This window comes from Fukomys damarensis, unplaced genomic scaffold (genome assembly GCF_012274545.1).
Source record: "Fukomys damarensis isolate Sample0158 unplaced genomic scaffold, DMR_v1.0_HiC HiC_scaffold_28, whole genome shotgun sequence".
NCBI classification, from domain to species: domain Eukaryota; kingdom Metazoa; phylum Chordata; class Mammalia; order Rodentia; family Bathyergidae; genus Fukomys; species Fukomys damarensis.
The window spans coordinates 17,974,515-17,987,022 of NW_022900940.1; the positions used below are offsets into that span (position 1 = coordinate 17,974,515).

A 12,508-nucleotide genomic window follows, 5' to 3' on the forward strand; every position below is an offset into this window, starting at 1 on the left:
GGTGCGCCGCGTTAGCGGGCATCTCCTAGGCGCGCCCTCCCTCCGCGCGGGGGGAAGCGTCGTTCCCGTTGTTGGAGAAATTACTGCGGGGCCGCCGTCCCTGTGCTGGGGGCCCGAGGCGCCCTCTCTTCCCGGCGCCACGCTCCCTCGGTTGCTGTACCGGTAGGCGCGCCCCAGGGAACGGCTTCGGGCTGGTGGAAGGCGTAGCATTTTCATGGGGTTTTCTCTTCTTCCTCTACCCCTGCTGAAGCGCAGCGTAAAAGGCGCTTATTGGGTTCAGGGTATTGCTTGACTAATACGGGGCATCGTTCACACCCAGATTGTAGAGTTATATAGCTTCAGTCGGGCCTGGCTTCCCACGGAAAAGCCTATTTTTGCTTTTTTAGGGAGAAGAAAAGATCAAGTGTTTGCTCATATTTTTCCCACGGTGGGAAATGCAAATATCAAACTGCTGCGATTTGCCTAGGGAAATACTGTATTCTAAACTTTTTAACTTTTTGTAGCACTTTTTCTTCTGAGTTTTTATTTAATGACTCAGCGTTTCTGTCATAAACAAAAAACTGTAGATTGACTAATGTAGGTATGTAAAGATAACAGAATAGTTTTTTTTTTAAATGTTGCCACAATGAGAAGAGAATATGGATGCAGTAATAAGACGGGAAGAAGGAGAGGAGAGTATGGATAAGTTTTTAATTAGTGTTCGAAATAATATTTTTTTTCCAGAAATAACATTTCATTTCGGGAATAAATTTTTGGAAAGCTTCGGTTGTTGGAGAATGCAGAATGTTGCAGGTAGGATTAGTTGTCAGGGATGATGATTTGAAAGCCCTGTAGAATTAACCCTATTTAACCAAACCATACTCTAACAAATACAGATGATGACCTAGTATTTTAATATACTCATATAGCATAAGAATTTGGGAAAGTATGACTCACTTAGGAGGTTAGGTCATTCAGTGTGTGAATCATTGATCTGGATGTTAAAACTGAAATAGAGGAAAGCTAAGTTTTGTTTCTGCCTATCTAATTAGATACTTTTACTCATTTTATAGAAAGTGTTTAATTTGGGGGGGCTCGGGTCGAACTCTGGTCCTTGCGCTAGCAGGGCAGGGGGCAGAAGAACCATTGAGCTAAACCCCCGGCCCTAGAAAGTGTTTAATATTTTGTTAGGTTTGTGCTAGATGGTTGTTGTCATGCAGTATGATAAGGAAATAAATTGAAATTTTGCAAGAATGCTTGAATTTAGGATAGTTTGTTAGTTACTAATGGATTGTTGTGATTTTACATTTTCTCTTCTTCTAACTAGATGTGGGAAGATAAATGAAGGGGTCTAGAAGCAAGGGGAAAGGAGAATTACCATCACTAAGGTACGAAAAAGTTCCCTGAAAGAATTGCAGTATACAAAATACCCATAGTCTTTTGAATGGAAAGCCTCACTCATTTTGCCATACTATCCTTAAAAATGTGGAATTCCTGACTTAAATTCTTTCATTGAAGAAAGGGTGTATTGAAGTTGTGGTTTATTCTTGGAATGGATTAGTTTTAAACTAGAAATAACTTTTTATTGCTGTAGTGTAATTTGATCATTTTTTGTTTTATTTTGTTTTCAAACTGTTGTTAAAATAACCTTGAATCACAGAGATCTTGGTGTTCTTACACTTATTTTTCTTTTCCTTCTTTTTGGAATGCAGTGTATTTTACCTTGATTTTCATTTGTAAAGAACTTAAATTAATTCTAAAATGATGGCAAGTTTATCCTGTTAGTTTTGCTTATGAAATTACTTTAATTCTTTGATGTCTTACTTTGGATATCTTTTTTTTTTTTTCTTTTCTGGAATGGGGGATCAAACTCAGGACCTTGCGTTTATGAGGCAGACAGCCCTGGATATCCATTCTTACATTCAAAGTGTTCTGTAATGTTTTTGATTTTTTGTCCTGCTGATTAGTGTTAAGAGTTTCACTTCCCTATGAATAAAGATTCCTGTTTGGAAAATCCCTTGTAGAACTCACCATAACAGGGCTGGGGATGTAGCTCAGTGGTGCTGTGCCTACCTGGCAAGCACAAGGTCCTAAGTTCCCCGTCACTATTACAGAGTCTGGATAGGTAAATATGTGGGAAACCTTAAGGCACGATTAAGCATCTCTGTATTGAATGAAAACTATATTTGACAAAATATCTGTTTTTGAAAAGTCTTTACTAGAAGTGAATTTAGCAAGATGGAGGGAGTGATTTCTTGCATAGCCCTTTGTGAATTGTTTACCTTGTTGCTAGTAGAAAAGGAACAGAATTGATAATGTATAGGAAAGGAAAATTTCTCCTTGTAATCCACTGGGAATGTTAAGGAACATTTCTCTGGATGTGCTATCTATCAAACCTACAAAATAGAGGCTTCTTCATAGCCTTTTACATTTAGGTAATTGCTTTCTCTTGGGAGAATCTCAACAGATATGTTTCCTTTACTGGGAAAATGAACTACTTTACCAGTTTGCAAATAAAGAATAGACTCCATACCATTATAAAAGTTCATCTTTTTAAAACTTTAGATAGAAGCAATTGAAAAAAATTTACCTTGTAAGATGTCTTAGTCCTTTTCTCCATCTTTTTGTTCTACAATAATAGGAAATTTTAGAAATGATTTCTTTTGGCATTACACTTTGTATTTTCACTATTAAAACTTTTTAGCTTACAATAAATTAGGGAAGAATTAAAAATAATCAGATGCTAGGGTAAAATCTGGGTCTGTCATATGTTTTTTATGCGTTCTGTTACTTATTTTGGTGGTGATGGTGGTAGTGGGAGGGCCATGAGAGTTCTGTTTCTTAGGGAGTCTCTGAGACTTGCTATGTATGTATGCTTTTGTTTTAATCTAGTGATAGGGAAAAAACAGTAGATGAGAGTAGAGATAGAGGAGAGAAAAGACATATATAATGCTAGCTTTATGGCTTTAATAGACATTTGTGGGACTTTTAAAAATTAATGAAATATTTAAAAAGAAAATGTTAATATGAGAAAGTATATTTTCTAGCTCCTTCTTACCCCATTTTCTAAGCCACCACTGTTAATGGTTTCTTATATATCTCTCTAAATTTTCTTTTACATATGTAATCACATATGTTTAGGAGAAATATCCTATAGCTTTTATACTTTTAATATATATTAGAGATACTTCTGTATTAGCACACATATCCATCTTATTTTTTATAAGACTAGATATCTTGCCTGGTATAAATGAACCATAATGTGTTCATTTTTTCATAATTTAACATTTCCTATTAACAGACATTTAGATTGCATTTAGCCTTCTGCCTCACTTCTATAATGAGTAACTTGTGAAACAAATCTTTGCATTAGTTTATGTATATGGAGTATATTTTCAAGTGTGTGACCATAAGGTTTTGGTACTTAAATTGTGAAAATTTAAAACTATTTCAATTATATATTGGCCTTTATTTTATGATAAAAATTAACTTTTTTCTCAGGCTTATAGAAGAGGTTTCTTACTTTTTTTTTTTTGTGGTGGTGGTGCTGGAAATCAAATCCAGGGCCTTTGCACTGAATGACAACCCTTTAAAAATTTTTTTAAAAATTTTTGAGAAAGTCTTGCTAAATTGCTAAGTTGTCCATGTTGGACTTGAATTTGTCATACTTCTGCTTCAACCTCCCAGAGTGCTAGGATTAAACATGTGTCATCAAGCATGGCCCATTTGATTTGTATTCTTCACCCATTTTTTCCATTATTTTATTTTTTTCCCATTTCTCCATTTAAAAAAATATTGTGAATGTATTTTATAAGTCAATTCAGGTGATTTTGGAGTATCAGGTGATTAATTTGAACTAGTAAAAGTAGAACTATGTAGTTAAACAGTAGTATGTCATATAAGACCATTTATATTTGGTAATAGTTAAGTGGCTGTATCGTACAGTAGATTGTTTCAGAATTTATGTTCTATGTCAGTTAAAAACATTGTAATAGTTTAATATTTTGCCCTGCTGAAATCTGCTAATATTGTTAGTCATTAGAGAAAAAAAAATCCACCTTCTTCTCTGCCTTTATTTTCCATATTCTAGTCTATTCATAATAAAACAAACCTGTGTGTATCCTGAGATCCAGAAGTTTTTTTGCAATTCAGAGTGCTATCGATAGATAAACTTTTCAAGGCAGGTAGGAAGTACAGATTCGGTAATATTCAAAGTGTTTTTGAGCAAGTAAGGTGTCAGTTATTCATTTCAATGTTATATGGGTCATTTATGGCCAGGAGGAGGTACAGGACCCTTTGTCCTTTTTGAAATAAGAGAAACGGGAGAAAAAAAAAATTAGTAGGACCAGGGAATTTAGCTCAGTGGTTCCTCTGCCTGCCTTGCAAGCACAAGGACCTTGGTACCAAAACAAAACAAAACAAAACAAAATTAGTACTGTGAGTCTAAAGTATGATGAAGTTGGAACCTTGTGAGTGGCAGTTTCCTTGGCTGGTGCGCAGGGTCTATTTTTGAGGCCTTGTTAAAGCTTGCCTGATAGAACCTACCACATAACTCTAATCTGGCCTGGCCCTACTGTAAGTCAGGAAGACCTGTGGTTTAGGAAAAATGGCATCCACAGAAGAGGGAGTTATAAGAAACATTTGCCTTCAGAAGATTAAGGCTAAGTTTTGAGGTGAAAGTCTGCTTAGTGTGTACATATCCTAGGATCCAGGTTTGTCTTTTTTTAAGGAAAGAGGATAATTAAGGAAAACTAAGAAGGCAAGTTTTGTTTGTTTTTTTTTGGTAGAAAAATATGCACAAGGAAGAGCATAGGATTGTTCCAGCATTGATATTATGTTCTAGCTATATGAGCGTGCTTTCCAAGAAACGATCAACTGTTATATAGCAGGGAAGAAACATTACTGTTACTATCCTAGGGAGGCCATACCCCAAGTTGAAGTAGCAGTTCAGTCCATAGCTTTCATTTACACTTGTCACTAGGTCACAGAGATTGTTGAAATGATGACCTATTATAACAGGATTATTTTTATTTCAAATTGGCAATATAACTTCTTCCCAAATTCTCATTCTGTTTTTTCCCCATAGAACTATAGAATGTCATGTAGAGTACCATGAAATTAAATGTTTTTGTTTTGATTTTTTTTTTTTTGAGACAGGGTCTTACTATGTACTTCAGGCTGGCCTTGAATTCAAAAAACCTCCTGCCTCTGCCTCCTAACTGCTGGGATTACAAAGTGTGTGCCATCAGCACCCAGCTGTAAAGTTAAATGTTTAAACTGTAGATTATTACCAGCTGCTCTTTACCCACAGAGTTGTTTTCTTAGACCATGTGGTACCGCATGAAAACTTTGATATTTTCTATATTTAATGAATGAAACTCTAGAGTTTAAAGTTCTTTAGCTGATCTCACTTCTTAGGCTAGAAAGCTGTTAAAACTTATGCTCTACCTTTGACCAAAGTTCATGTCAACATATTTAACTGCAGCTTTGTATAGTGTTATAGGTAAGGTTCGAAGGGTTCAGCATTTGAACTTAATTTACATTCACAAACACTTCCTTTTCTTTTGCTTTAAATAGGATTGCCACTCCAGAAAATTTAGTTTTTTCTTACCCTCAAATATTTGGATTGTTAACATGAAGATGATGTAGTTAGGATTTAGTGTTAGGTGAAAAAAAAACTAATGTTACTCTTTCTTGCTGGTATTATATTTTTTTTCTATTATCCCTTTCAAAGTTCAGCTTCCCCTTTCTAGAAAAATAAAAAATGAAAAATAAGGTGGATGTAGTGGTTAAGAGTGATAAAACTGTAGAAAGGATATGATTGTGTTTTTATTTTTTCAGAAGGGGAATATTAAACTCCCTATTAAAGAGTCATGTTTTGTTTTTGTTATAGTATTCTCACTTTGAAATCTTAGTATTCTTTTATTATGCATGCCATATTTTGGACTAGTTTAATGTATACTGCTTTAGGAAACACATTTAAATTACTTGTTTGGAACAATTTTCTGTTCTTTTTATAGCTCCACTTTTTAGGTAAAAACATTTTAATAGATAGGAGCAATCTTCTAACTTTAAAAATATTTAATAGCATATATTGTCTACAGAGAATTAGGGTGTTAAGATCTTTATTTTTTTGTTAAATGGCTTAAAATCATCTACATGTAACTGCAAATTGAATGCATTTAGCAAACATGTGTTTTTGCTGTTTTTTTTTTTTTTTTTTTTTTTTGTATTAGGGATTGAACTTGGGACCTTGTGCTTGTGAGGCTGGTGGCGGAACCACTGAGCTAAATACCTGGCCCCTATTTTTCTTTAAAAATTAAGTATTCCATTGAAGTGACCTAAGAATTACAGGATTAAAAACAGAAAAATATTTCAGTTCTACATGAAATTAAAAAAAATTGTGGATAATGTTATATCTAGGTGGACAAAGAATTGAAAAGGTCATGTCTTGTCTTGCCAGATTCATCCTTTATGATCCACCCAAAGTATTTATTTTTTAAATATGGTAAAATATAGATAACATTTATCATCTTAACCACTTTTTAAAAATCTGTGGTGGAAATACACAACATAAAATCCATAATTTAAGCCTTTTATTTATTTTTTGCTGTGCTGAAATTGAACTCAGGGCCTTTTGCATGCCAGACAAGCCCTCTACACCTCCAGCCCTTTAAACCTTTCTTTTTGGGTATCGAGGATCGAACTTGGGACCTTGTGCTTACAAGGAAGGCAGTGGAACCACTGAGCTAAATCTCTGGCCCTTTAAACCATTTTTAATTGTACAATTCAATGGCCTTAAGTACAATCACATTGTTGCGCAAACATCACTGTCTATCTCTGGAACTTTTTCATCTCAAACTAAATAATAACTGTTCACATCCTGTAGCCCTCGATAATCCCTTTTCTCTACTTTTTGTCCCTACAAATTTACCTATTCTAGATATCTCATACAAGTAGACTCATACAATATATGTCTCTGGTGTCTGACTTTTTTCATGTAGCATAGTATCTTCAATACAATTACAATTGATATGTAATATAAGTATATTTATGATGTACCATGTATATATCACAGTGTTCATCCACTCATCCATTGATGGATGTTTGGGTTTTAATCTTTTGGTGGTTGTGAGTGATGTTATTCCACTTTTTTTTGTGTGGTGTTACTCTTTTTTGGTACTGGGTTTGAACTCAGGATCTTGTGCTTTTGAAGCAGGCATGGTGCCACTGAGCTAAATCCCCAGCTTCATATTCCAGTTTTAATTCTTTTTTTTATATACCCAGAAGTGAAATTGCTTGAATCATATGGTAATTTTATATTTAACTTTTTGAGGACATACCATACTTTCTACAGTAGCTGTCTCATTTTACATCAACATCAGCAATGTGTAAGGGTTCCAGCATTTTCACATCTTCACCAATGCTTGTTATTTTTTAAAAAATTTATTTACTCATTTATTTTTTGTAAAAGTCACCTTTATGGGTATAGAATAGCATTTCATTGGGTTTGTTTGTTTGTTTGTTTGTGTTTTTTTTGATACCAGAGATCAAACGCAGGTCTTTATGCTTGCGAGGTAGGCGGTGGAACCTTTCATTGTGGTTTTGATTTGCATTTTTCTAATGATGAAAGATGTTGAGTATTTAGTATCATTTGTATGCACTTATTGGTCATTTGCATCATATTTGTTGAAATTTCTATTTATGTCCTTTGCTCACTGATAAATTTGTTATTGAGATTTAATTTTTTTTTATATTCTAGATATTAATTCCTGGTTAGATATATGATTTGCAAATATTTTCTCCTGTTGCATAGTTTGTCTTTTTAATTTGTTGTTAGTGTACCTTGATGCACAGCTTTAAATTTTGTTAAATTCCATGTGTCTTATTTTTTCTTTTGACCAAGATTTTGGAATCATATCCAAGAAATCATTGCCAAATCTGTTGTCCTGAAGCTTTTTCTTTGTGTTTTCTTCTAAGAGTTTTGTAGTTTTAGTTCATATGTTTAGGTCTTTGATCTAAATCTTATGTAAATTTTTGTGTACAGCGTAAAATAGGGGTCTAATTTCATTTTGACTGTGTGAATATCTTGTTTTCCATCACCATTTGTTGAAAAGACTATCCATTTTCTAGTCAGTGGTCTTGGCCCTCTTGTCAAAAACCATTTAACTGTACATATATGTTTTATTTCTGGATATTTTGTTGGTCTGCATATTTGGTATATGTCAATAAAATTGCTATATAATTACTATAGTTTATAGTAAATTTTGAAATCAGGAAGTGTGTCTCAGCTTTGTTCTTTTTTCAAGATTGTTTTGGCTATTCAGGGTTCCTCGACTCTGTATGAATTTTAATTTTAGTATAAGGTTTTACTGTTTCTGAAAAAAAAAAAAAGTCCCAAGAAGAAGTTTTGATAGGAACCTCATTGAATCTACAGATTCCTTTGGGGTAGTTTTGGCATTTGTCTTAATTGCTTTTCTCATTTTGCTGAGTCAAAATACCAAGGTTAAAAGAGGAAAGGTTTATTGTAGCTCACAGTTTGTAGAGGTTTCAGTTCATTGTTGGCTGGCTCCAGGGATAGTATGGCAAAGGGGCATCATCACAAAGGAACAGTTTTTGTCAGGCACAAGGCAGAAAGGCAGTGAAGCAGCGAAGTACCAAGGAAGCGAGCAACCAGCCTCAAGCAACATTAACCTTCTTTTTGTCCCTTATATTCTACCCAGAGTGGGCACCCTTAATCCTAGCATTGCACTGTGAATCAATCCAGGCATCATATCCTTAATCCCAGCATCAGAACACTTTAGATACAGCCATCTCTGAAAAGTCCCACCTGTAACTATATGAGGCTTTGGGGGGAAGTCCAGATATAAGCCTTAACAACATTTTAATAATCTTAGGTCTTCCACTCCGTGAACATGGAATGTCTTTTTATGTTGTTTTAATTTCTTTCAACAGTTTCTTATAGTTTTAATCTATTCATCTTTTGCCCCTTTGGCTAAGTTTATTCCTAAATACTCATTTTGATACTATTGTAAATGGAATTGTTTTCTTAATTTTTTTTTGGATCGTTGATGTATAGATATGAAACTAGGTGGGTTTTTTTTTTTGTATGTTTGTATTGATTTTGTATCTTCAGACTTTGCCTGATTTGTTCAGTATTAAAAGTTGGCATACTCATTTTTCTATGGTATGTAACTAAACAAACTCAGCAGCTTAAAACAATGTATATTTTATTGTCTTGCAGTTTTTTGTGGAGTAGGAGTTTGAGAATGGCAGAGCTGGGTCCTCTGCTTAGGGTACTCAATGTCTTGAGGCTGTAATTAAGGTGTTGACTGGGCTGAGTTCTTCCCAGGGAGACTTAACTGGGGAAAAATCTAACAAGATCAGTTAGGTCATTTTCTTATACTTTTAGCACTGAGGCTCCTTCTTTACCAGACATCACTTAGTCTTCTAAGAGGCAGTCTTCAACTTGTACAGATTGCTGTAGCTTTTAGAGGCAACCAGTTGTTCCTGGATCTGTGGTGTTTTTCAAAAATGACCATTTCATAAAGCCATCAAAATGAGTTCTTTAATCTGTTAGCAAGGATATAATGTAACATAATCACGAGAATATCATCCTATAATCTGTGCCATTTTCTTTTTTTTAGAAATCACAGGTCCAATCTATATACATGGGCAAGGACTTATACAAAAGTATGAACAATGTAAATGGTGATTGAGGTGGAGAGTAGCCTTAGAGCTTGTTTGGCATAGCTGATTACAAAATAGCACATATTTTGTATGACTATTTTTGTTTAAATAAATATATATACAATTAAAATAGAAGTATCTTTAGATGTAGGAATTACTGGTGGCTTTATGGTTTTTTTTTGGGCCGGGGGGTGTACCAGGGATTGAACCTGGGACCTTGCTCTTGCAAGGTGGGCAGTGGCACCCAGCTAAATCCCAGCCCTGGTGGCTTTATTGTTATTTTGTGTTTCTTCTTTATTCTTTCTACTTTCTCTTCCTGTAATAGTTCAGTTTTGAAATTTTAAGGAAATGGTGTTTTCATTATAGCTAAATAAATATTGTTCATTGCCCAGCCAAGTAATATATCATGATTATTTTCTCGCTTTGTTTTCATTATTTTTAAGGAGGTTAAAGTTCTTTTTAAAAAATTTGTAGTTTTATTCACCTCTTGTTTTCCCCTCAAAATGCTCCAAAATTTTTTCAAGAGTCTGTTTTATCTATATAATTTATAATATAAATTAATGTATGAATTATAAAATTAACTTATTTTGATTAAAAACAGTTTGTGAAATACAGAGAAATGCAATAACACTTTTTGGAAGAATAGAGCAACAGTGGTCTCTGTTAAGGGCACAAAAGTACAAATGACAACCATTTTAGAAATACCCTTAAGATACCCTTTAATGACCTCTTCCTCACCATGTAATCACAGTCCCATTTTATACCTTAGTAATTCTTTTTTGGTCCATTCCCTGTCAAATTCTGCAGTCGTCTTGACTCTACATGAAAGTGTTCTTAACTAATGTGTTATTTAATTTTGAGTAACTGAATGGCTTTACTACCTTTTTGTATTTGTTAGGGCAGGCTGTTTATATACACTTATGTGTATGCGTTTTACATATATGTTTATATAACTACATATCAATAAAAATATAGCAGTGCTGGGGACTGAACCCATAGCAAACAATCCCTAGTGTCAGTAGTTTAACATAGCCAGGGATTTAGCTCAGTGGTTCTGCCACCTGCCTAATAAGCTCAAGTCCTGAATTCGAGCCCTGGTACCAAAAAAAAAAAAAAAAATAGTTTAGCACAGTGAAAGTATTTCTCACATCTTTTGTTTCCTGTGACTTGGAAAGCAGAGGAGTGGTTCTCTGTTCTAGTGTCATTGAGGAACTTAGGCTCCTGTTATCTAGTGCAGTGATGGTGAACTTTTTAGAGCTTTTAATAATAACAGACAGCCTCCTGTGGACACATACCATAGATTCACCACCAGTAATCTGTTGACTGCCATACTGGTCCTCAGAGACTTTCATTGAGTCCTCTGCATCTGGCTGGGAGATGCCAGGGCAAAGTGAAGGAGTGTGGTAGCTTGCATGGAAAGTTGATGGCTTAGGCCTGGACATGATTATCTCTGTTGACTGCATTCTACTTTCTAGAACTCATGTCACATGGCTGCACTTGACTGCAAGGAAGGATGTGAATATAGAATAGTTGTGGGGTTCAGGCTGTATGTTAGGCAGATTGGTGAACAAAAATTAGTCTCTGACATATGAGTACCCTTAAACAATGCATTGTTTGGTTTTGGAAAACTGAAGAGCAATTATAAGTCTAGCTTTGCAAGGAAAGGTGTCTGTATTACCACTGTTAGTTGAAAGCTCAGAGAAGATTATCTGGAGAGAGTCTTCCTTGAACACTTTTCTGGGTAAGTTATTGGGAAAGTTTGTTAATGAATTCTGAGAAACGTGGCTCCCCACAATGAGGGCATCTGTCAGAGCTGAAGCATTTACAAGGTATTAATAATTATCTAGAAAAATGTGATCGTGGAAATAAACTGCTCTCTGTGTTTTGCCTTCTAAGCTCATCATGTTCTATCTCAGGAATAGATAAAAGCAAATCACTTCTGTGCTGTGGAGTAAATCCTTAGCTGAGGGGAAGGGACAGCAGGAACAGTATCAACATGAGGTCAGGACCAACTAAATTCTAATGAGACTCTGGTACATCTCACTTTAAAAGGAAGTCATTAGGCTGTGGGGATTTTGGTGACAATAGTCTCTTGAATCACATTGCTTCAATCTGTAGCTTTTATTTTGCAGTATCCAGCATCTTGCTAGGGAATCCCCTGTGCCCTTTTTATGTATTAGGCTTATTCTCTATATGCTCAATCTCTGTCACTCTTATTTTTTCTTTTTCACTTGATGAGGTATGTCTTGTTAACTTACTGAAAGTTGTTTTTGTTTTGTTTTTTAGATTTTGCATGTCTGGAAATGTCTTTAGTAATCAAGTAGGAGAATAGAGTGGTTTGACTACTTGCTTGTAGGTTGCTTACAGTTTTCCTTCAGGAGTTTGAAGGTATCACTCTTGTTTCCAGAATTACTTTTGGAAATCTGAAACCATTCTGATTGTTAATCCTTTACATGTGATCTGACTTTCCCATTCTGGAGGCTTGTAAAATCATGTTTGAAAGGAAAAAAGGGAATATAATTAATATGAGAAAATGGAAACAAAGTCTTTGTAGATAGGGAAGCAGGGGGATGGGGAAAAAAATAAGAACCAAGATTGATTATGTAGAGGTGCAAATTTCCAGCAATGAGTGTCATTATATTGTTTATCTCAAATATACCAATAAAATTAATTAAAAATAGTTATAACTCACTGTGATATACTTTGGTGTAATCTCAAGACTTGTGTTGAACACTCTTGGCCTATTCAGTCTGGCAACTCATGTCCTTCTGGGAGGTTATTAATGTTTTTTTACTAGTTAATATCAATGTTGATTCCTTTGGACTTATACTTTAACCAT

At 34.7% G+C, this 12,508-nt stretch overlaps 1 protein-coding gene across 22 annotated transcripts in view; it reads left to right on the forward strand.

The window, feature by feature from the left end:
* Positions 1-58: 58 nt before the first annotated feature.
* Lrrfip2 (LRR binding FLII interacting protein 2) overlaps positions 59-12,508 on the forward strand; it is a 111,655-nt gene continuing 99,205 nt past the window's right edge. For 10 of the 22 annotated variants that reach the window (XM_019208268.2, XM_019208270.2, XM_019208264.2 and 7 more), the window contains exons 1-3: positions 60-162; positions 724-792; positions 1,307-1,367. The gene's annotated coding sequence lies outside the window, so the exon portion shown is untranslated. Of the gene's footprint in view, positions 163-723; positions 793-1,306; positions 1,368-12,508 lie in introns of all 22 variants that reach the window. The other 12 variants (XM_019208260.2, XM_019208258.2, XM_019208266.2 and 9 more) reach the window with 5 other exon arrangements.